Raw genomic sequence first — 26,039 nt, forward strand, 5'->3', positions numbered from 1 at the left:
TCGAAGCCAAAGAATCACCTGTAATGGCTTCTCTTCCCACTCCTCCACCATTACCTCTAGAGTCCCCCAAGGATCTATCCTTGGCTCACTCCTATTTCTTATCTGCATGATGCCCCTTGGCGGCATCATCCGAAAACACAACGTCATGTTCCACATGTGCGTTGACGATACCCAGCTCTACCCCACCACCACCTCTCTCGACCCCTCCACTGCCTCTGATTTATCACGCTCCTTGTCTGACATGCGTAAATTTCCTCCAATTAAATATTGGGAAGACCGAAGCCATTGTCTTCAGTCACTGCCGCAAGCTCCATTCCCTAGCCACTGACTCCGTCCCTGTCTGGCCACTGACTGAGGTTGAACCAGACTGTTCACAACCTTGACATCCTATTTGTCCCTGAGCTGAGCTTCCAACCCCATAACTCGCCATCACCAAGACTGCCTACTTCCACCTCCGTAACATCGCCTGTCTCCATCCCTGCCTCTGCTCATCTGCTGCTGAAACTCTGATTCATGCCTTTGTTACCTCTAGATTCGATTATGCGAATGCTCTCCTGGCCGGCCTCCCACCTTGCACCCTCCGTAAATTTGAGCTCATCTAAAATACTGCTGCCCGTGTCCTAACTCGCACCAAGTCCCATTCACCCATCACCCCTGTGCTCGCTACCTACATTGGCTCCCAGTCCGGCAAAGCCTCGATTTTAAAATTCTTATCCTTGTTTACAAATCCTACCACGGCCTCGCCCCTCCCGATCTCTGTAACTTCCTCCAGCCCTACAATCCTCTGAGATCTCTGCACTCCTCCAACTCTTGCCTCTTGTGCATCCCCAATTTTCTTCACTCCGCCATTGGTAGCCATGCCTTAAGCTGCCTAGGTCCTAAGCTCTGGAATTCCCTCCCTAAACCTCTCCGCCTCTCTACCTCTCTATCTTCCTTTAAGACGTTCCTTTAAATCTATCTCTTTGACCAAGCTTTTGGTCACCTGTCCTAATATCTCTTTATGTACTTGGTGTCAAATTTTGTTTAATAATGGCACTTGTGAAGCGCCTTGGGACGTTTTTCTACGTTAAAGGCGCTATATAAATGCAAGTTGTTGTTATTGTTGTGAGCATGAGCTGGACTTAAGAGGGATAGAATATTCTGCAAAGATTGATCTGAGAAGCTGGATTGGTAAGGCAGCTATTGAGAGGGTGGACGTAAGAGCAGAAGGGGAGACAACAGAAACAATCTGGGTAGAAATTAATAATAAGGGCGACTGCAATCGACCACGAGCTCAAGCTGAACAGGACAATAGAGAACTATTCAGGCTAAAAAGTGAGACTGCAGGAAATCATAATGTGATTATAATGTTCAAGAAGGAAAGTGGTCAGACTAGAGATGAGCAGAAGGGAAGGGTAAAAGAACAAATAATTTCATGAAGGTAATTAGTGAGTGCTTCTTATCATGACACAAAGAGCAGAATACTGAGCAGATGCTATATTAGATTTAGGTGTAGACTTTACAAATGAGCACTCCTGGCACAAAGCTTCGCATAGCGAGAGCGCATATCAAGAATTTGGATGTGGAAGTTAGCGTGCCTTGAACAATTTTCCATCCATTAATTTACGTTAATCTATCAATGTCGGAACTATGATAAATGGATTAAGTAGGAAGCAGGAGTAGAAAATAAAACAGCAGGAGAAAAATTGAATTTTTGTCAGACATTTTAAGAGATCTGAATGAAAAATATATCACCATGAGAAAAGAGAGAAACATGAGTCAGAGACCATAATTGCTAAATAAGAAGGTTAAAACGAATCTAAAGGTCTAATAGAAAGATTGTAACAGATGCAGGGAAGCAAAAAAGTAATGGGGACTTGGATGCATACAAAGTTTAGAAGTATTAAAAGAGATAAGAAGGCAATAGAGAGGCAGATTGCAGATAACAAGAGGGATTGAAGAATAATTTTTCATCTATGTTAGCAGTAAATGGTATGTTGAGCAGCAGATAGTTCCTTTAAGGCTGGGGTGTCTAAGCTTTTGTTTTCATGAGTTGTACAGTTACATACCATGGAGTCTTGTTCCCGTTTATTTGTCGATATCTCAGATCTTAGTATTCTGACTTAGAATTCATCCATCAATAAAAGAAAAAAAGAAAGAACTTGCACTTATATAGCATCTTTCACAACCTCAGGACATCTCTAAGGACTTTACAGCCAATTAAGTATTTATTAAAGTGTTGTCACTGTTGTAATGTAGGAAATGCAGCAGCCAATTTGCGTACAGCAAGCTCCCACAAACAGCAATGAGATAATGACCAGATCATCTGTTTTTAGTGATGTTGATTGAGGAATAACTATTAGCCAGGACACCAGGGAGAACACCCCTGCTGTTCTTCGAAATAGTGCCGTGGAATCTTTTATGTCCACCTGAGAGGGGAGACGGAGCCTCGGTTTAACGTCTCATCCGAAAGATAGCACCTCTAACAGTGCAGCACTCTCAGTACAGAGAGAGAAACAGAGTTAACATTTCAGGTCGATGAGCTTTCACAGATGCTACCTGACCTTGTTGAATGCTTTCCCGCATTTTCTGTTTTTACTTCAGATTTCCAGCATCCGCAGTATTTCGCTTTTGTCTCATGTAATTAAATCTGTTTTTAAATTAAATTAATCAGAAGTTACTTAATTAGAAAACACCCTTTCTAACTGCCTGCCTCACAAAATTCAAACAGGACAAACCAGCAGATAAGTATAAGCACAAATAGGACTGAGTTGTCTTGGGTTTGACAGCCAGGGTTTGGGGGGATACATGTGGTCCGCGGACCTTAGGTTGGACACCTCTGCTTTGAGGGATAAGTTGGGAAGACAGATTGTAGAGGGTCAGGAAATGGCAAGTATGTTAAATAGAATCTTGTGAATTTCCTTGGACTTTCCGATTCTGTGCCGTTGTATCCTCGTTAGAAGTGTGGCAAAAACCCTGTTTATGCGTGTAAACGGGGTTTCAATTGCACCTACGACGAAGATGTGGCGATGCAGCAGGAAGTCTGAGGAAATTCAGGACCTTGATGTCAATTTTCATAAGTGAACCTTGTGAACAAATTCTAGATACTGTCATTTCGTCTACAGAATCTCTAACATAAGTTGATATCAGAAAATTAAATTTTATGATAAACTAAAAGAATAAAGAAAGTGAAATTCATTTTTTCATTAATTTTAGTAAAAATAGTCCACAGGCGCCTGGGCCTAATGGGATGCAACATATAACACTGAAATAAATGAAAGAGAAAATAGGGAACACTCTGGTTATTATTTTTAGAAGTTCCATAAATAATGGAGTTGTAGGAATGTTAGCCTGATACTCAAAAAGGCACCAAGATATGAATCTAGAAATGATAGACCAGTTAGTAGAACATTTGTGGTGGAGAAAATGCTTGAAATCATTATATGGGATGCTATCAATGCTTGTTTTTTCCTTTGGTCATCCATATACCTGACACACATGGCAACCTATCACCAAATGTAAGAGACTCCAAACCAAGATACTGAGAAATCCACACTGACAGAGATTCTGGTTGCCTGATATAATAGAGTGCACACTCACTTACTTAAGTACGAAGTGCTTGGGTGGAGGTTGCCAAGGGCCAAGGCTTCATGACTCCTCCCCTCCCCCCAAGTGTGTACAGAAGTATTGCTGGAGTTTACCAGCTGAAACTAAACAGCTTCCTTTTACAAAGCACTAGTGAAATTTCCATTGCCTGAGTGCAACAATGTTCCATGTTCTCACAAAGTGAGAGTTTACTTGTCTCAAACAGAATCCTAATACCACACGGACTGCAGCAGTTCAAGAAGGCGGCTCACCACCACCTTCTCAAGGGCAATTAGGGATGGGCAATAAATGCTGGCCTTGCCAGCGACACCCACATCCCATGAACGAATTAAAAACAAAAGCCTTAGAATTTCAGTTCCAAAATGAGATCGTAGTTCATGGAATTGACCTACAAGCCCATTATCACTCCCTCCACCCCCACCCTGTTGCCAAGAATACCTTTTAGGAATTGGAATCAATGCCATCTGTGGCTCCTGCCCCACCATTAGCTACACAATGCAGTCAGGAGTCTACTTCAACCCAGCGAACTGGTTCATTAAGTTCTTCTATGCACACAGTATACTTTGCTGACTTTCTCCAGATCGATACACATGGCCTTACAATTGCCCATAGCGTCAGATACCATCACAGTATCTCTCCAGATCCCAAGGATGCTGAAGAGCACTGGACTAGTTAGTCATTCGCACGAGCCCAGAGGAACTCTTTTGACATTAATTTATGACAGACTGTAGCAAATGTGTAAATGATTTAAATCACATTTGTGTAATTGCATCCTCTTGCAGAAGAACATAACCCACCAATCTCCCTAATAGCCTTCTTGACCTCACAACATCTGCATCATAATCTACCTTTGGAGCAGCTCATATTGCTTTTAAGAGGCTTCAACTACTGTTTCAAATACTCATCTAAAGCAAATAGAGACCATAAGGAGTAGTCAGCATTGATTTAGAAGCACTACTAATTTTTTGGTAACTTTTGAGAAAATAACTAAAGTAGTGATTGAGAGCTAACCAGTGAGTTGACAGCTATAGAGTTCATTCAGATTGGCATAACTGCCAGGCAGCAGCATGATACACCCATCCAGTTTTATCAGGTTGCAGGGTTCTCCAAAGTGCATGGTGCAATAGCTGGCACTAATGTAGCATTGCAAACTCCTACAGCAGCACCCTTAAACTTTATGAGTATAAAGGGCTTCCACTCATTGGCTGCACAAATTGTGTGTGATCAGATGCAAAGAATTCTGCATGTCAATGCCAGATTTGCTAGAAGTTGCCATGATGGTTTTGCCCTTAGGAATTCTGTCCTCTTTGATTTCTTCAAGGAAGAATGTGAAGTAACTGGATGGCCTTTGGGTGACATAGCATACCCCCTGTAGCCATGGATCATGACTCTTCTAGGAGCTGCAACAACGGCAGCTGATAAGTGCTATAACAAGACACATACTTCAACAAGAGTTGTAATTTAGAGAACTATAAGGGTCTTAAAGGGATGCTTTTGCTACCTTTGAAGATTTGAAGGGGCATTGTAATATGCTGCTAAGTGTCGATCCTGCATAGTGATAGCTTGTTGTGCCCTGCACAACTTTGCGGCCCAAGAAGATTGGATGTGGAAATTCCCAGGGACTCCAGCTACTTTAGAGGCATAGAGCTTCAGAAGGGCATTCATGGGATTCCCCAGTAATGTGCAAGGGGTATCAGAACTCAAATAATTAATGAAATATTCTCCTCTATTCTCTTACTTTGTCACCGATGGCACTACTCCATTATTCCTACCTTCAATTTAAATCTAAATCTTTTCAATCAAAGCACATATTAGAACATCACATCACATCAGATCTTTCTGCTCCTACAAGACCCTGCAATTCCTGACATGCTACATGAATTATTGAGCATGAAATAAATGCAAGTATTCTTTTATTATCACCAAAATAAATATCAACAGTAGCCATTCTACTCCTTCACATCATGGGTGTACAAACATGCCTTTCTTTCTCCTATTAGTCCTATTCTAGTACATTGAGGACCAGTATCGTACGAGGTGGCTGGCTGCTCTTGTGGTACAAAAACCTCTTGAGACTGAGATGGCCCTCCTCTCATGACAGCTTGGTCCTGACCCACTGAAGGTTGCATCTCTTGAGCTTACACCTGGGTAGCCTGGTCTCTTCTCCTTCATGCCACTTACATGGTGCTCTCAGTGGATGAGCTGAATGCCTGGGAGGTGCTACTGTGCTGAGAAAAGGCAGCCTCATGCAGGTTGGCTCCAGCCACCGCCATTCTGCTGAGCCCTGGATCTGTTTGTCCACTGATCACTGGAATGGCTGGTCTATAGGCTGCTATCAGATTTTGCTTTAGGCACACTTGTGTGGCCTCCTGTTTATTATTCCCATTATCAAAATCTTCAACATTGTAGTCTACAAGGAATAAATTCCTTTCTGCTTGTGTCTCCTCCTTATCGTCATTATCATCTTCTGCCTCATTATCTTCCTCTGCCTCCATTTCTGTGATGGCTGTACAGGAAAGAAGGCGTAACGTAAGAATACGTGATTATAACCCCTACACATAAAGGGTGAATAATATCCTGGCTGTCTGCTGTTTTACAGGGATTCCATGGTGATTGTGTAGGTCTGCACACTAACCTGTAACTCATACTAAAGCGGAGTGCCTCTCCAACAGTTCAATTGGCCTGCTCCTTGTAGAGGGTCAGCTCTCTAATGCCCACATCAGTCATCTGCCTTTCATGGGCATTGTGTGCAGTTTCTCCTGAACCAAGATTGAGTGCATCAGGTGAAGGTCAGCACTTGAGGGGTGTCTCCCAGGTGGCATCAGAAGCTGATTTAATAAATCTAGTGGTAGGAAGAGTTTTTAAAACTCTGCATGTAAATCATTATTGTAAGTGTGAATGCCAACACATAATACAAGATATGGAGTTTGTGAACTGAACCCACACTGCATTGAGAAGAGGACATGTGCAGGAAGTCATATTTTAGGGGTAACAGTGTGTTGGTGCCCTCATGCCCAAGAAAGAGAAAGGACAGTGGCCTGCCTGTTACCTTGCCTGCCTTCGTTAGGTTATTAAACCTTTTCTTGCATTGGACTGCAGTTCTGGCGGTGAGACAGGTGTCACAGTGTCACAATTACCTCCCTCCACATGGCTCTCGACAATTCTCCTGAGGTTTCCTCCCATGGCACGCAACAGTCTCTCTCTCGTCTGCTGATTTTATCTCCGAGAATGTCTGAAGATCAGGTACATTGAAGTATTAGGCTCTTCTTTTCTGTCCCCTTCGAATTGCCTGCTCCCTTCTTTGGGTCCCACTGCCTGCTCCTCCAGTAGAAGACATTCTTTAAAACAGTCATGAAATCTCAGATGAGACATTTGAAACCACTAACTGACATTACATTTAGTCTTGCAGAAGGTTCACCCATTACCTGCTGCTTTCCTAGCCTGCTGTTGACAGTTTAAAGTGAATGTTGATTTTTGAAGGATGTACCTGAAGATTGGTCTCCCTAACACACTATTCTCCTGTTACATGGAAGTTATGGTACACTAATGCCAGTGAGTGTGCAAATGAGATGACCCCATGAATTACGGCAGGGTCAGTGCTGGACTCGATCAGTGTCCGTAAGTACTGGGTCAGCAGCGTTTCCTCAGGACAATTTTGGGGCAATTGTGTTTAAGGGCAGAGGGGTAATCAGAAGAAAGATTTTAAAGCAAATATATAAGTACTAAATGTAAAAACACAGCATGTGAGGGATTCCGACTTAAATATCATAAATTACTTGTAATATTTGATCACTCTAAATATTTTATACCAGTCACTAAGGTTTCAAAATCTGACGGTATAATGTGGTGGTTGGGTAGTATTTAGATTAAACACAGGATGGTGCTCGTCTAGAGCAGTGTGAAGCTGTAAAGAGGTGAGTGCTACAGTTTCATACTGTATTGGCTTTTAAGAAACCCTCGAACCAATCTACGAAATTCCTAGCCTTATGTGGGTGCAGTCAATTACTCCTTGTATTTGGGAGAAGCCTACAATCCAGGCGAAGCCCAGAGCCCCATCTTCCTGCTTTGCTGCCTCCATAGGGAAGGAGATGAATGCGTTTGTTTTGGCGAAGAGCATATCCCTGACCTGCTTGATGCAGGAATGCACCACAAACTGACTAATGTTGCTTATGCCACCTGCTGCTACCTGGGCATTGAAATTCGAGGGCACAGTCACTATCAGAGCCACAAGCAATGATGCACATAACCTAGTGCTGAGCTGCAGTTGGTGCCGCAACAGGTGACATAGCTCTGTAACAACCTCCCTGGTGAAGCGGAGCTGCCAAATACTGTTGATACAATGCTGTTGGTGCAATGTTCTTGTCCTCTAAACTTGTGTGGGGTAAGGTCTCCTGCAACCTCCCCTCCTTTGCTCTCTTCTCCCTGCAGCTGCAGGTCGCTTCACTCTTTCTTCCTGCTCTTCCTTCTCCTGGTCCGCCAGTCACAACAGCTGACTGAGCAGCACAGGCAGCTGACAGAAGAAGTTTGTGCAGTTGCCCCTGGGCAGAAATTGTCTCCCAGCTCCAAAAAGATAAGTTGCCACAAATTTCGCTGTCAACTACTGCAGCCAATGCAGCCAGAAATCTTCTGTGAGGAGGCATCAAGCAGAAATCATGCATTTCCCCAATGGGAGGCAGGGAATATCATAGGGAAAATCACTCTGCCACATTTTCTAGCAGTTTTCTAGTTATAGATTGACTCTGGCAGAGCCTTGGGAGCAAATCTTCTTCCCATCTTCTCAGCGGGGGATGAAATTGGACATTTGGAGACTGACAAGTTGAGACAAAGTGAATCAAGTACTTCAGAATAAATAAATGAACATGGTTATGACAATCATGTTTTAAATACCATTTTCTTGTATTTGGAGTGGATGAAGGGATTCTCTGGGATATCCTTGTTTGAGGAAATTAAATTTAAACGGTAGAGCTTGATGGTGGCAGTGGCTGAGGGAACTTTGGAAAAAAGATTTGGCCCTGGTTAATTGGTAACTGGCAGCAATTCACATTTTCACTGAGTTTCAGTGTTTGTGGCAGGAAGCTAATGCCAGGATTCAGGACATGGGACTAGGCAAAGCAAGTGATGCAACAGTGACATCAACCCATCATTTGATACTGGTGCCAAAGTAAGGACAATGCAAGCTGGTCTGATCCCCAGCGCAGTAGATACATTTACCTCCCCAGGTGCCTAGTGTTGTGATCAGTGGCACTTAAATACCCAGCTTCAACCTTCTCGTTCATAACATTTGACCATGGTCCCCTCCCCCAAAGAAGACATCTTAACTATGAAGGTGACCCGACTGCATACGACCAAGTGCTAAGTAAATCATGTGAAGGCCAGTCAGTCAATATTAATGCAACTAAATGTTAGTAATAAAGCCATGGGATAATATTCAAATTTTCCAATTTTCCACAAATACCAGCCCATTATTGTGCAACTTCCTTCCCTGTTATGTCTGCTAAAAAGCTGCCCGAGAAGTGGTGCCTTTAACTATTGGACCACTGGGGGAGCTCTCCAGCTTTACTTTTGATTTTTGGAAGTCTTTTGAGTTGTCTCAAATTTAGTAAAAACATGAGGCATAAAATTTCCCTGTAACCAGCTGCAGATTACAGCCTCCGGTATTGACATCACAAGGCCTTTCGCTCCCTGCTGTGACTGTCACACTGTGCTGCCCTCGGCTGTCAGTTTATCTTGGAACCCGCTGTGGTGTAAACAAAGTGCAGCATCAAAAATAAATAAATGTCCTCAGCTTCTCGCACTCTGTGTATTTCTCTTACCAAAAAGGAGTAAGGTTTTTTTTAATCTCCCTGCAAAAACACCAATGTCAAATTACCAGATGAAACAAGCTGGTACCATTCTTGTCTGAGAAATATTTTCAGATGGAAAAATGCTCAATCTAACACTCTTGACAACTTCAATATATCCAGCGTTGCATTAGGGTTAGGGTTAACCCTAATGCAACGCTGGATTAACCCTAACCCTAACCCGGTTCAATTCGTGCTCTGTGCTGAGTTTGTTGATCTTGGGCATGACCGTTACAATTGGCCTCGGAGGTCCTGGGCTGGGAGAGAAAAATATTTCTGTTTCTGATCATTGTCCAGCGACCCTGCTGAGAAGTGCACGTGTGTAGATGTCAGGTGAGAAGAGAATCAGATTCAGTTGTGCTGTACTATTTAGGCTCACGCAAGAATGGCACGGTACCTAAGATCCATTGGTGCCTATGGAACTGTACTCCGATAGTCAGTGCCTTCAGGAGAAGGAGGGCAAAACCGGGGGGAAGGTAGGGGAAAACATTATAGAGTAAATATTAACAGACAGAAGAAAATGAACTGAGCTGTTATATATCAGAGTTCAGGTAAAATTCATAAATGTTTATGACATCACCTGAACTTGCCAATTAATTATAGGCTGTGATCCACGGTTTTATATCTAACGAGAAAAGTAAAATTATTGTTAAAAAATGGATGAGTGTGCATTTAAATTTGAAATATTGCACAGAAAAACATTCTTCAGGGCCAGTGGACTCTTCTACCTCTGATGTGTTGATCAGTGAACGTTGTTTCACATCCAAATGTTTTGTTCTATCCATTTCTCTCCATTTTGGAGTACTGCTATTTAATCAGTGACTGCTGGTGGTATCACTGGGGATACTGGTTTGAAGGAATTACTGAGCCCAACAGTGGAAAGGGTCTGCATTAGCATTAATATAGACAGAGGCTTTAGTCTGAGGTACTTCAGCATGAACTGAATGGGAAACCAGTTGCCCCACAGTATCTGTATCAGACAGCTTTTTGATATCAACAACGATGTTATTGACATTGTTTAAATAAAATTATTGAAACAAACAACCAAAAATGGATGCAGCAAAAGGATGTAAACAATATTCACAATTATTTCTGATTATTTGATTTTTAAATGAGGTTCTGATGGTGACACTTTCTCTCTAAAAGTTTGAAATTCTTAAACGTTGCCCTATCTAACGGGTGATAGAAGTTAAGCAGGCTTCATGCTGTGTTCAGTCTAACCAGTTATCCTATCCAATATATTCACAGCATACTTCTGTATTTCTGAAGTTTTGCAACCAATACAAAATATTTTTAAAAATAAAATAAACATTACAAGAACGGAAGGAATACACCAAGGGCAGTGTTTTCTCCAGGGAGATCAGTGCTTGATTTACAGGGACTGCCAAGCAACCCTGAGCTAGAAGGTTGCAGATTCAATTCCCAGTCTGTGCTAAGGTAGCAGTTGGGATACTCTAATTGTTGTCAGCACTCCTAGTCAGGCAGAGGAAAAACCAGACAAGAGTCCTGCTCTTAATCATTGTCCTGCTGAAAAATGCACGTGGCAGGACCTGTGTATGATGGGATTGATTCAACTATCTTTAATATGCGCATTCACCAGGTAGGTGGTAAATCAAACTTCAAAGTCAAATACGATATATCAAAAAACAATGTGGACTGGATTTTGCTGTGAGTGGCAAACGAACAATGCCTGCCGTTTGTTAGGCTTGCACTTGCCCATAGACTTTCCATGAGCTTTTGCACAGCAGCTTCCTCTAAATTCGAGAGCCAAACAGCACAGCGCCCTCTACAGGGCATCTGGGACCTGCTTGAACAGGGCAAGCAACTGTGTATCTCTTGAACCAATCAGATTGAAGCATGTTAATAAGCCGCGCAGAGACTGAACCAGGAAGTGTAAGTTAGAATAGTGAATTCAATGTCAAATCAGATACAAAAAGTAAAATAAAGAGAGGGTAAGAAAGATTGAATTAAGAGACAGAGATAAACGAGACAGAAAGAAAAAGTAAAAAAAATAAAAATGTATCTAATTTTATTTTAAATGTCCAACAACAATTAAAATCTGAAGGAATGACACTCCGCATTTGTTAGAGTAAATTTTCAGTGCCAGAGAGGTTGTTTGGCAGTCATTAAGACTTATCACACTGTTAAAAGGGTACTTACATCGGATTGGACAAGCCTTAAATTTTTCTGGCAAGATTAGTCCTTATCTACAACATCAGTGCAGGAATTTCACGCTGTTCCATTCATTTAAATGGGGAGCCAGACGGCGAGATGCTGTTTTTGCGGAGCTTATGGAGGACAATTGCATCTCGTACAGCAACTTTCGGATTTCCTCATTTAACTGTGCGTATGGCAGAAGTTGCTGTACGATTTGCACAGAAATAACAGTGAGCGTTATTAGCCTCACCGTTATTTTTACAGCACATTCTGGCCAGTGTGTTTTTAGTCTTTGAGGTGAGTCATCACCAAGCAACTAGAGGCTATGGTTGGCCAAGATTGTGCAGGAATGTGTATTTGTCCTCAAAGAAGACTACTAGCCACATTAAGGAGGAAACTGCACACTAGCGAACAGTCAACACTTTCAAGAGAAGAGGAGGGTAAATTGGCAAGAGAAAAAAAACGTTTCCTCACATCTCTTCACATAGACAGACTCCAATATCAAGAACATACTGGAACTAATTAAGTGGATTAAGGTTTCAAGGTTTCTGCTGTTATTCAACTGAAACAAACATGATCGAAATGCAATATTTTCTGGAATAATGATGACAAATTCTGAGATGTTACCGTAGGAATGCTTAGCACACTGGTTATCAGCTTGTGTCAGCTTGGCTCACTTAGTAGCAACAAACTGCAGATGCAGGAAATCTGATACAAAAACAGAAAATGCTGCAAAGCACTCAACAGATCAGGCATCATCCGTGGAGGGAACAGTCAGATCAACGTTTCAGGTGTGGACCCTTCTTCAGAAGTGGAGGATATTATAGATGAACTTCATTTAAAAAGGAACAGAACAAAGGGAAGGAGAAAGGAAACAAACAAAAAACTCGCACACACACACACATGCACTTAGTACTGCAGTATTCTGGCCTCTGAGTCAGAAGTTTGTGGGCTCAAGTCCCAGCCAGGACCTGAGCACATAATTCAGGCTGATACTTCAGTGCTGCATTGAGGGAGTGCTGCATTGTTGGAGTGTCCATCATAAAATGAAGGGCCTAGTAATTTGTTGGCGCCGCGCCCATTTTACAAACATAAAATGGACACCCATGCGTCCAAAATGGTGGGCAGCATGCGTGTGCACATTCCGCGCCAGAGGTGCTCCACCCGCCATTTCGGTAAAGGCTCCAGTATAAGAAACAAGGCGTGCACCTGAAACAAGCATTGGGCCCTTTGCATATGTAAATAGGGGGTCAAACGCCTGTCTTAGGACTCCTTCCTGAAATTGGACTGCACTGAATGCAGCCGGCGCCAGGCCAGCTGCGTTCCAGATAACCAGGTCTACATGTGGTCTAACCAGCGATCTTTAAAGGGACCACTGCAGACTGCCACCAGAAACATAAGTTTTATTTAAAAAATACTTACCTGAATAAGGAGCAGTAGTGCTTCTCCCGGCTCCACAGCAGTCCCAAAGACTGTTTCCATCCTCCGCTCATCCCCCTCCTAATCGCCTCCACCCACCCCAGGACCCTACCTGACGGTTGCTACCAGCATTGCAGCAGCCTGAAATTGATGCCTGCTTTGTTGATTATTTATCTCATTTTTTGTTCGGACTTTGATGTGCACAAATTGGCTGCCACATTTCCCTACATTACAATAGTGACCACACTTCAAAAGTACTTCTTGGCTCTAAAAGGGAAAGATTCGATAGGGCCCATTTTCGGGCATGGGTAGTGTGATCCGCTATTGCCCAGCGCCTGATGACCCCTATGCAGGCAGCACGTGAATTTCAAGCTGCCTGCTACTTACCATGATATCTCCGTGCAGCCAGTGCTACCTGTGCTGCTGAGAGCCTGCATGGAGAATGAGGAAGTCGGAAATGGGGCATGCTCAACGCATGTCATCGGCAGCCTGCACCTCTTAAAGGTTCAGGTGCACATTTTAAATGTGACATGCACTGTCCACTAGGAGGAGGGAAAGATGGCCGCAAGGATGGCAGGAACGTCGTGAGAGAGGGCCCCACGCTTCTCCAATGATGCACTGGAGGCCCTGATGGAAGGGGTGGATGAAAAGAGGGCCAACATTTACCTGCAGGGTGGCAGGAAACCCTCCACACTGCAGCTCTGCAGATATTGGCAGGCTGTGGCACAGGAAGTGATCGCCAGGAGCATTGCATCACGCACGTGGGTGCAGTGCCAAAAGAAGTTCAATGATTTGACACGACTGGTGAAGGTGAGTGAATGCAAGTGTCAAGTGGCACATTCAACCAACTGCACCACTGCTCCATGCATCACACCCCCCATCACCCACCCACCAACAAATACTGCCCATCCATATGCAATACTGCACTTGGCATGCTGCATCTCATCCGCGCATAGTACCGCACTCACAAGTCACACACACTGGCAGGTATTCAACCACGACAGGCACCTTGCAGGATACTCACTGACACACAGTTTTCTGTCTTGCAGGAAAAGGTGGTGCATAACAGCTGGCAACAGGAGAGACCTGAGGGTGGACAGGGACGTTTACACATCCTGACCCCCCTAAAGGAGACAGTGCTTCGGATCATTCGGTGGGCTGTCACTGCAGTCGTGACAACATGCCATGCTGGAGGTCCCGATGAAGGGGGTCTCTGCATATCTAATGTTCCTTCTCATTTCCCACATCTCCCTCCTCCCGTAATCTTTTCTGACTCGTGTGCTGCAGATGCTGTCAGCACGCATGTCTTACTTGCTCCTCTTTCTGCTCAACCTGTTTCCCTTTGTCATTGCAGATACCCAAGAACATGTGGCAGCACTGTCTGAGGAAGAGGAGGAGGGGACACTGAAGCCACACCATCACGCGATCTGACACTTGCTTCCACTAGCTCAGAGACTGACAATGCATGTCGTTTAGAGGCTAGTTTAGAGGAGGGATCTGCACGTGGTGAGACAACGGGCACAAGTGCACAGGAGCCGGGGCGGGGGGAACGTATATCGCCAGTTCGTTGGAGGGCGAGGTCGCTCACTAGTTCTGCTGCAGAAGACTTTGATGGGCCAGGCTACAGAAGATGGCTGATGGGTGTACACCACCAAATGCATGGGGCACTGGAAAGCCTGCCAGGAAGTCTGCGCACAGTGAGAAGGGGCATGGAGGAGTCCAGCTCGAATTTGGCACAGGGCTTTGCACAGAGCTTGGAGCCCATCCTTTCCAACATGGAATGGGTGGTCACCTCCATCAGCACACCTGTGGAACCCACCATGATGCAGCGACTGAGGGCCGACATTACGGCTTCCATTGCTGCACAAACCGACGTCATCTCAGGTCCGCAAGCTACGGTTGCTGCTCAGATTGCTGCAATGGAAGCTCAGACTACTGCAATGGAAGCTCAGACTGCTTCTACCGTGACTCTGGGGACCACTGTGGAACGGAGCTTCCAGGGCATCACAGCATTCCAGCCATCCGTTCTCCAGCTGATCACTAGGATTGCTGAGGCGCCGCCCTGGGAGAGTGGCAGTGGCGCCATGGCAGTCGGAGCTGCTGTCCTCTCTCAGAATGACAGCATTCCTGCTCCCACCCCTGCCACTCCGCCAGTGCCCTTGTTGATGCCTATCGGCTAGCCAGGCTAGACTGCTGCAGCCCATGCTGAGATGGTGCAGTCTGAAGCCGGGCCCTCCAGGCCCACAGCTGCTCGAGATCGTCCTCTAAGGCCATCTGCACGCTCCTCCGTTGAAGGCCAATAGCCTCCCACCACCCATGCTCCAGCCACTGGAGAAGTACCTCGTAGGAGCACTAGGATAGGTGAAGGCACACGAAGAATAGTCACTAAGGCAATGCACAAGGGTGAGTAGTTCTGTTCTGGTTCCATAATTTCATTTATTCATTGATAAATGTGACTTTGAATTTGCGTTTGGTGGTGGTTTTTATTTGTGCGATGAGCTGAGGGGGAAACTAATGTGCAATCAGATGGAGGGTGATTTGATTGTCTTGTGGGAGCAGAAAGGCGGGGAGCATAGGACTGTTGGTGAGTTGGGGGATGTATTTGACATTATTGATAGCGGGCACGGATCCGGCGAGCACGCAGAGCCCTTGCTGACAAGGCGTGTGGTCCCTGTTGCACCCTTGCATCTTCTTCCACTTCCTCTTCTTGATCCCCCCGCTCCTCCTCCTCAGCCTCTTCCTCCTCCTCCTCTTCAGCCTCTTCCTCCGCAGCCTCCTCCTCCTCCACGTCTGGCTCAGAGTCTTCTTTGATCATTGGTGGCAAAGGCTGGTCCCTCATGATGGCGAGGTTGTGCAGCATGCAGCATTCCACCATGAATCTGCCCATGCACTCAGCGGAGTACTGCAGGGCTCCTCCAGACTGGTCCAGGCAGCAGAAGCGTTGTTTGAGGTTGCCTATGATGTGCTTCACGATGTTGCTTGTGGCAGCATGGCTCTCATTATAGGCCTGGTGTGCATGGCTTCCTGACCAGAGTCATGAGCCATGGCATGAGGGGATAGCCCTTGTCGCCAGCCTTTGATTTGCCGAGGCAGGTGAAAGATAGCTGGCACATTGGACTACCGCATGATGAAGGTGTTGTGACTGCTCCCAGGGTAGCGGGCATCGACTTCCATGATTCGATGCACGTTCAGGAAGTGGAAGCCCTTTCAGTTGATGAAGACGGCCGAGTTGATATGCGGGGCACGCAGGGCGATATGCATGCAGTCAATAGCACCCTGCACCATGGGGAAGTCAGCAATGCGAGCGAATCCCCATACTTGCTCGTTCTGCTTGTCTCTGCCAAGAGGGAAGATAATGAACCTGTTCCTCATCTGGTACAGTGCGTCTGTGTCCTCCCTTATGCAGCAGTGCACTGCATACTGCGAGATGTTGCATTTGTCACCAGCAGAGGCCTTAAATGATCCTGAGCCGTAGAAATTCAGCACCATGGTGACCTTCACAGCCACAGGCAATGCTGTCCTTGGCCTGCTCTGAGGCTGCAGTTGTGGCCGTACCAGTTGACAGATCTGGGTCACGGCTTCCTTGGTGAACCTCAGGTGTCGGATGCAATCCTCCTCAGTCATGTTGAGGTAAGAGAATTGGTCCCGGAAGGCCCTCATTGGATACGGCCTCCTGCTCAGTGCTCTGCGCCTCCTCCTCCTCCTCCCTCTTCTTGCACCTTGACCTGCTGTGCATGGTTTCTTTGCATGCTCCCAGTAGTGCTCAATGCCCAGTGGGAGTCCTAGCAGTCCATCCATGGATGCCAGGAATGTTGTTCAACCTTGATTGTAACTTTCCAATCTGTAAGGCAGTACCTGACAAACCACTCTCAAATGTACTCTAGGAACTCTCAGTAAGTATAGGGAGCTTCAAAAAACACTTCCCATTCACCAGCAGCCAGAAGCAATAATCCAGCAACTAACCTGTAAATCCGACATGGTCCCTTTAAATAGCGCTGGTGGGGGGTCTTCCAAGCATTCTAGGACACGTTCAGATGTGCATGGTTAAGACTGTGCGTTGGTTGAGCATTAAGGTCCAACATGGTACCTATCACTTTAAATCAGCGTTGTACACTGATTGTACACATTTTCTCCCTACTTTACATGCTTTCGGCATTCGGTATTTGTGCATGTACTAACTCCTATACCAAGTTGGCATCTGGCGCACGTCACGCTGGAAACGTGTGTGCACAGCCAAGATGCCATCTTGAATGTTTAAGAGGCATGTAGCTCCGAAACAACGGGCATTACACAGCCCAATTTAGCACCCTAAGTGTTTTGCGACGTCTTAAGGTTATGAAAGGCACTATATAAATGCAAGTCTGTCTTTCTAAATGTGTTTAATCCCTGAGCTGGACAAAAATGTAGAACATTAATCATATTTTTTTTTCAAACAAAATCCTGTACATTCTTACCATCTGCAGAGTGCTATTAAAGCAATGAGATGTACATGCTGTCTTGCACCCTTTCATAGAAATTATTTGAGGTTCCATTTACTAATCAGGTGCAAGTTCAGGCAATCAGCATAATATAACCTGAGAGATTTATAGGCATATTCTTCACAGACCATTCGAAACCTTGGAGTCCTATTTGACCCTGAGATGAGCTTCTGACCACATATCCGCTCCATAGAATCATAGAATCATAGAATCATAGAAGTTACAACATGGAAACAGGCCCTTCGGCCCAACATGTCCATGTTGCCCAGTTTATACCACTAAGCTAGTCCCAATTGCCTGCACTTGGCCCATATCCCTCTATACCCATCTTACCCATGTAACTGTCCAAATGCTTTTTAAAAGACAAAATTGTACCCGCCTCTACTATTGCCTCTGGCAGCTCGTTCCAGACACTCACCACCCTTTGAGTGAAAAAATTGCCCCTCTGGACCCTTTTGTATCTCTCCCCTCTCACCTTAAATCTATGCCCCCTCGTTATAGACTCCCCTACCTTTGGGAAAAGATTTTGACTATCGACCTTATCTATGCCCCTCATTATTTTATAGACTTCTATAAGATCACCCCTTAACCTCCTACTCTCCAGGGAAAAAAGTCCCAGTCTGTCTAACCTCTCCCTGTAAGTCAAACCATCAAGTCCCGGTAGCATCCTAGTAAATCTTTTCTGCACTCTTTCTAGTTTAATAATATCCTTTCTATAATAGGGTGACCAGAACTGTACACAGTACTCCAAGTGTGGCCTCACCAATGCCCTGTACAACTTCAACAAGACATCCCAACTCCTGCATTCAATGTTCTGACCAATGAAACCAAGCATGCCCAATGCCTTCTTCACCACCCTATCCACCTGTGACTCCACTTTCAAGGAGCTATGAATCTGTACTCCTAGATCTCTTTGTTCTATAACTCTCCCCAACGCCCTACCATTAACGGAGTAGGTCCTGGCCCGATTCGATCTACCAAAATGCATCACCTCACATTTATCTAAATTAAACTCCATCTGCCATTCATCGGCCCACTGGCCCAATTGATCAAGATCCCGTTGCAATCCTAGATAACCTTCTTCACTGTCCACAATGCCACCAATCTTGGTGTCATCTGCAAACTTACTAACCATGCCTCCTAAATTCTCATCCAAATCATTAATATAAATAACAAATAACAGCGGACCCAGCACCGATCCCTGAGGCACACCGCTGGACACAGGCATCCAGTTTGAAAAACAACCCTCTACAACCACCCTCTGTCTTCTGTCGTCAAGCCAATTTTGTATCCAATTGGCTACCTCACCTTGGATCCCATGAGATTTAACCTTATGTAACAACCTACCATGCGGTACCTTGTCAAATGCTTTGCTGAAGTCCATGTAGACCACATCTACTGCACAGCCCTCATCTATCTTCTTGGTTACCCCTTCAAAAAACTCAATCAAATTCGTGAGACATGATTTTCCTCTCACAAAACCATGCTGACTGTTCCTAATTAGTCCCTGCCTCTCCAAATGCCTGTAGATCCTGTCCCTCAGAATACCCTCTAACAACTTACCCACTACAGATGTCAGGCTCACTGGTCTGTAGTTCCCAGGCTTTTCCCTGCCGCCCTTCTTAAACAAAGGCACAACATTTGCTACCCTCCAATCTTCAGGCACCTCACCTGTAGCGGTGGATGATTCAAATATCTCTGCTAGGGGACCCGCAATTTCCTCCCTAACCTCCCATAACGTCCTGGGATACATTTCATCAGGTCCCGGAGATTTATCTACCTTGATGCGCGTTAAGACTTCCAGCACCTCCCTCTCTGTAATATGTACACTCCTCAAGACATCACTATTTATTTCCCCAAGTTCCCTAACATCCATGCCTTTCTCAACCGTAAATACCGATGTGAAATATTCATTCAGGATCTCACCCATTTCTTGTGGTTCCGCACATAGATGACCTTGTTGATCCTTAAGAGGCCCTACTCTCTCCCTAGTTACCCTTTTGCCCTTTATGTATCACCAAGACCACCTACTTCCACCTCTGTAACATCGCCCATCTCTGCCCCTGCCTCAGCTCATCTGCTGCTGAAACCCTCATCCATGCCTTTGTTATCTCTACACGTGACTATTCCAATGCTCTCCTGGCCGGCCTTCCATCTTCCACCCACCATAAACTTGAGCTCATTCAAAACTCTGCTGCCCATACTCTAACTCACACCAAGCCCCATTCACCCATCACCCCTGTGCTCACTGACCTACATTGGCTCCCAGTCCGGGAACGCCTTGATTTTAAAATTCTCATCCTTGTTTTCAAATCCCTCCATGGCCTCGCCCCTCCCTATCTCTATAACCTCCTCCAGCCCTACAACCCTCTGAGATCTCTGCACTCCTCCAATTCTTGCCTCTTGCGCATCCCCAGTTTTAAGCGCTCCACCATTGGCGGCCATGCCTTCAACTGCCTTAAGGCCTAAGCTCTGGAATTCCCTCCCTAAACCTCTCCACCTCTCTACCTCTCTCTCCTCCTTTAAGACGGTCCTTAAAACCTACTTCTTTGACCAAGTTTTTGATCACCTGCCCTAATATCTCCTTATGTGGCTCGGTGTCAAATTTTGTTTGATAACGCTGCTGTGAAGTACCTTGCTACATTTTGCTACGTTAAAGGTGCTACATAAATATAAGTTGTTGTTGATTTCCATTCGGTATTCTGTCGGGATAGAAAAACGATGTTGAATATTAATGCTTCTATTAATTTAAGAGGGATTGTCACTCCCTTTTTGGAAATAATGGATTATGTCACCAATCACATCTTTTTGTGCTCCTCTGCCATGCGAGACACTCAGCCAGATAACAATACCATTTAGCAGTTTGATTTTATTTTATTATTAAGAAGCCTAGGTGAAGAGCCAGGATAAAAGACTAAAGGAGAAGGTGAGCTGAATCGGTGATTAGAAGGGAGAATCATGTTCGCAGTTCTTAAACGCTTTCCAGCTGCTGATTTGAAAACATCACTGGTAGAGTCATAGAAAGTTATAGCATGGGACCAGGCCATTTGGCCTATCAAGTCTGCGTGGTGTTTCTCTACATGGCCCACCCGGTGTAATACCATTCTCCCGCTTACTCCCCGTGCTCCTTCGTATTTTTCATTTTCAAGCAACCATCTAATTTTCATTCCAGAGAATTAATGGACTCTGCCTCCACAATGGTTTGTGGCAGAGCATCCCACAATCTAATGACCCTCTGTGCAAAGAAATGGGTAGTTTGCTCGCCACCTTCATGGTAGTGAATGGTGTATGGCACGGGACATGTAAAAGGTGGAAAATTCCTTAAAAAGAGGGAATTTCACAGCCCATTCTCAAAAAGAAAAAAAATGAGAACGGCAATAGACAGTGTCTTTGATGTACTATTCTAACCGCGTGTGACTGCAAATAACAAGAACCTTTAGATTAGGCTTAAAGTTCTGGAGCACAGCGTGTGGTCCTAATGTTTCAACGATAATTCACTGTTGTGAAATATCATTTTTAATTTCACTGCAGTGAATTATCACATCAGGAGTTGGTGACATTATCAGCAATGACCCTAGAATTTTTGACTGTTTAATACCAAAAATAACAAAAAATGTCAAGGCATTTAAAGGGAAATTCCAGCAAAAAGCTCCTCAAAAAGGATATCACTAAAATTTGTTTTCAATCTTCAATCATCTTGAATGCTGAAAATAATTGCCAATATATTTAAAGAATATATATAGTTGAGAGTAAGGCCCTTACAATCTGACCAAGGCTCTTAGAATGTGTGATTCTCTCATACCTAATTTAAAAAAAAATTATCTAAGATAAATTAGCTCACTGGTGACTGCATGGTAAACTTTTCTTTCATCTTTGGGTTTAACTACAGCATAGACTGGTAAAAGTATCCAATTCAGGTTTGGTTCAGTTATTGCATTCTCACCTCTGAGAATGAAAGTTATGGGTCCAAGTCCTGCTCCAGAACATATAATCTAGGCTGATATTTCATTGCAGTACAGAGAGAGTGATGCACTGCAGGAAATAACATCTTTTGAATGAGACTTTTACCTCATCTGCTTGTTTAGGTAGATGTAAAAGATCCTGTGGGACTGTTCAGACAGTTATCCTGGTGTTACATAAGAACATAAGAAATAGAAGCAGGAGTAGGCCATACGGCCCCTCGAGCCTGCTCCGCCATTCAATAAGATCATGGCTGATCTTCTACCTCAACCCTTAGCGTCCAAATATCCATCGATCTCAGTCTTGAATATACTCAGCGACATTCACAGCCCTCTGGGGTAGAGATTTCCAAAGATCCACAGCCCTCTGAGTGAAGAAATTTTTCCTCATCTCAGTCCTAAATGGCCGACTCCTTATCCTGAGACTATGACCCCTATTTCTAGACTTTCCAGCCAGGAGAAACAACCTCTCAAACCTTCTAAGAATTTTATACACTTCAATGAGATCACCTCTCATTCTTCTAAACTCCAGAGAATATAGGGCCATTCTATTCAATCACTCCTCATAAGACAACCCTCTCATCCCAGGAAACAATCTAGTGAACCTTTGTTGCACCCCCTCAAAGGCAAGTCTATCCTTCCTCAGGTAAGGAGACCAAAACTGTCCACAGTACTCCAGATGTGGTCTCACCAAAGCCCTACATAATTGCAGCAAGACTTCTTTGCTCTTATACTCCAATCCCCTTGCAATAAAGGCCAACATACTATTTGCTTTCCTAATTGTTTGCTGTTAACTTTCTGTGAATCGTGTACAAATAAAGGACAAGATCATCTGTTTTAGGTGTTGGTCGAGGGACAAGTGTTGGCTAGGACACTGGAGAACTCTCCTGCTTTTGTTCGAATAGTGCCATAAGATCTTTTATGTCCACCTGAGAGAGCAGACTGGGCCTCGGATTAATGCTTCACCCAAAAGACAGCACCTCTGACAGTGCGGCATTCCCTCAGTACTGCACTGAAGTGCCAGCCTAGATTACATACTCAAGTCTCTGGAGTGAGACTTGAACCCACATGGCTTCTGACTCAGAGGTGAGAGTGCTACCACTGAGCCAAGGCTGACAAATGTAATTTTAGCGTTCTGTGTGTGCACTCTACCACTAGGCCACCAGGGATCTCATGCCCCTCCCTCAGTAGAATTCCAAGAAAAGGACCACCATGTCAGCAGCCTGTCGTCGAGACTCTGCTAAGTGCAGAAGATTTTTTCTTTTTGATTCCATTTGTACCTCCTTGTTTTTGAGTTGGAAGCTCAAAATTGGATGTTTCTCAATAGATCCAGCATATCCCACACATAGAGGGGCATTCCTTGGGCTGAGTTGGAAGCAGCAACAATGTTATTATATACAATTGTGTACTTATTAGGACTGAAAGTCATTACTTTTTAACAGTGGGTTGTCAGTGCAACACTTTAGTGGAATATCAGAGTGAGGAGATTACTCTGTCAATATGGCAATAAGCTTCCTGCAACTAATGCATTAACAAGAAACAATAATCTAAGGATTACTGATTGTGATATTAACATGTAAACCATATTCTTTTGCCAATTTTTTAACATAGGCATTAATAACCAGGTCGACACCTCTATTAAAATTGCAAGCAGAAGAACATCATCATTAAGCATTTGTTCACTAGTATTTTCTAGGCTGATGTTCTTTCTCCAATAGAAAATAGCCCATAAAATAAAAAGGTGTTTGTACTTATTTTGGTTATTGTATTTTTCCAACTTTCTCCCCATTGCTTCGTAAGATGCGGACACCTGCTGGAGTCCAGGTTCAGTGGTGTCAAGTGCCCTCAAGTATTTTGTCCAAATGGACATTTTTCAAGTCTGAGCCTAGATGGTGATTACCAGCTGGCTATTTGACTGTGGAGGGCATCATGGATGAGCTCAATCTCTTCCTCACTCGACACCCACACACACATTTGCACTTCCCAGTAAGGTCACTGAATAGCAAACATGAGTGGGAGCTCTGGCTGAATCTTTTCCCTCCCTAACCCAGGGATTCTGATACCACTTGCAGTGCCCCTATTTTTGCCCCAGCTAAGATCAGCTAATTCAACGGGGGATCGAGCCTGGTGTCCTTTGGTCCCTAAGGCTTAATATTGCCCAGTTTTTATATTTAGTAAAACCTGGTGATGCTGAAATACTGATGTAGAAATGGTGTTTTTGGTTCCTGGGTAGCAGAACATGCTGCTGCATTAATTGCCTCCTGCAACACTTTGATCAGTCTGTTATGCCCCTAGTTAGTTATTTTAAACAGGTAAGGCCTATATTAAAGCAGTGAACAAAGGAATTTCATAGGAACGTGTTAAATGTTTGTATGCTAATATTCAGAGCCTGTATTCAAGGCACATGTCTCAGCAATTAGAGGCCTCTGTTTTGCTTTGCTCAAGTTATTTTTAATTGTTCAAGAAAGGCAGATTATAAAATTATTAATACCAAGAAGGGTTTTTGCACACTATTACTGACAACTTGTACTCTAAGCAGGAGATGGTGGTAAAATCATTATTTCTGACTTATAACTACAGGCCTCCCTCAAAAGACCAATAAGATTATAAATAATAGTTTTCAGAGTACAATGAATAATATGGTAAATTTCAATGATATGAAATAATTCCTAATATTATCACCATGGCAAACAATCAAAATGACCTTTCATTTGTCGAAAGAAGATTGGCAATATGACCCCAGGGTTGGATGGCAAAGGTCACCTTGGACAGATGGCATGTTCAGGATGACAGATGCAAATTGGCTGAAATCTGTTAATGACAGTCTCGAGCCCATTTCACAAGACAGTTCCTCCTGTTGGTCGTGAAGGTGAAGGATCCATAATTCATATACACACAGTTACCAGTTATACTCTTGTTAATTCAATGTGAATGGTTCATTTTCCGAAGGCATCCTGTGATGTGATACATGGAACGGATGCTTATTGACAATTCTTTTATCATTTCCCTGCAGCAAATAATTGCATCAGGAGCAATGTGATTAGCGAGAACACCAAAATGATAAACCATGGGAATGCTTTTAATCACATTTCTTTATTTTGACCTTGCTGTGGACGGAAGGACTAAGTATAGATGCAGATTGTGACTTTGTGTAACCCAGCTCTGAAGATGCCAAAATACATAACGTAGATTTAAAAAAAATATTTAATCATCAGAAAATATAGGTGTGCGCTGCATTAGTGGTCTATTCCTCCAGATACTTGAGCTCATCTAAAACTCTGCTGTCCGTATCTTAACTCACACAAAGTCCCGTTCACCCTTCTGCTCGCTAACCTTCATTGGCTCTTGGTCCCCGAATGCCTCAATTTTAAAATTCTCATCCTCATGTTCAAATCCATCCAGGGCCTCGCCCCTCCCTATCTCTGTAACCTCCTCCAGCCCTACAACCCTCCGAGATCTCTGTGTTTCTCCAACTCTGGCCCCCTGTACTTCCCCGATTTCCCTTGCCCCACCATTGGCGGCCATGCCTTCAGGTGTCTAGGCCCTAAGCTCTGGCATTCCTTCCCTAAACTTCACTGCCTCTCTTGCTCTCTCTCCTCCTTTAAGGCATTCCTTAAAACTTACCTCTTTGACAAAGCTTTTGGTCACCTGTCCTAATTTCTCCTTCTTTGGTTTGGTGTCAATTTTTTTTTTGTCTGATTACGTTCCCGTGATGTGCCTTGGGATGATTTACTATGCTAAAGGCACTATATAAATGCAAGTTGTTGTTGTTGGTATTTTACATCAGCAGCATTAGGACAGTGTTGGTGCTTTCCTGATGGTGTAGTGGATAAAACTACTAAGCCATGGAGACCAGAACATCATGGGTTCAGCCAAGTTAACAGGTGGAGTTGTTACAATTGGCCTCATCACCCTACAGCTAGGGAGGGGAAAAATAATCCAGGGTTTCTGTTGCCGATTGCTATCCAATGATTCCTTCTGAAAAGTGGACATATGTGGCCATTGGAATAAGGCACTAAAAGGCTGCCAGAATCCATGGAACTGTACCCAGCATGTATCAGCCCCCTCGAGGGAGGAAGGAGAACATTGCTGGGAAAAAAGCACACAATTGATGATAGAATAAATAGCATTTCAAAACTTAAAAGAGATATGAGGACAGCTGAATGGATGATGTCAAGAATGGTCATTTGCCAATGACAGAAAGGCAAAGGAAAGCCATGTGTTAATGAAGAAATAGCTAACCTGGCCAGAGAAAATAGCAGCCTTAAATCTTCCACCTCCTGGAAACATTGATCTAAATCTCCTGATTCTGACGGATAATAGTTTTAAATATCCAGTATTTTTTTAAAGGAAAGAATGAGTATAATGAATGCTACTCTGCAGTTCATGCTGATGGTACTTGTTTACTTTCATTTGCATCACATAAAGCTTTTCAACAAAAAATTAGTTCAATATATTTTGCTGCAGTCTTGATGATGCTGAAATGGAAGGAGTTAGCTTCCTGAATGGCTACATGGACACTGCCCAGTGTAATGGTAAGTCATGTTAGACCAGAGGTCCCAGATTCAATCCCTGGGCTGCGCTGAGTTAGTTAATCTCAG

Source organism: Heptranchias perlo, chromosome 28 (genome assembly GCF_035084215.1).
Source record: "Heptranchias perlo isolate sHepPer1 chromosome 28, sHepPer1.hap1, whole genome shotgun sequence".
NCBI classification, from domain to species: domain Eukaryota; kingdom Metazoa; phylum Chordata; class Chondrichthyes; order Hexanchiformes; family Hexanchidae; genus Heptranchias; species Heptranchias perlo.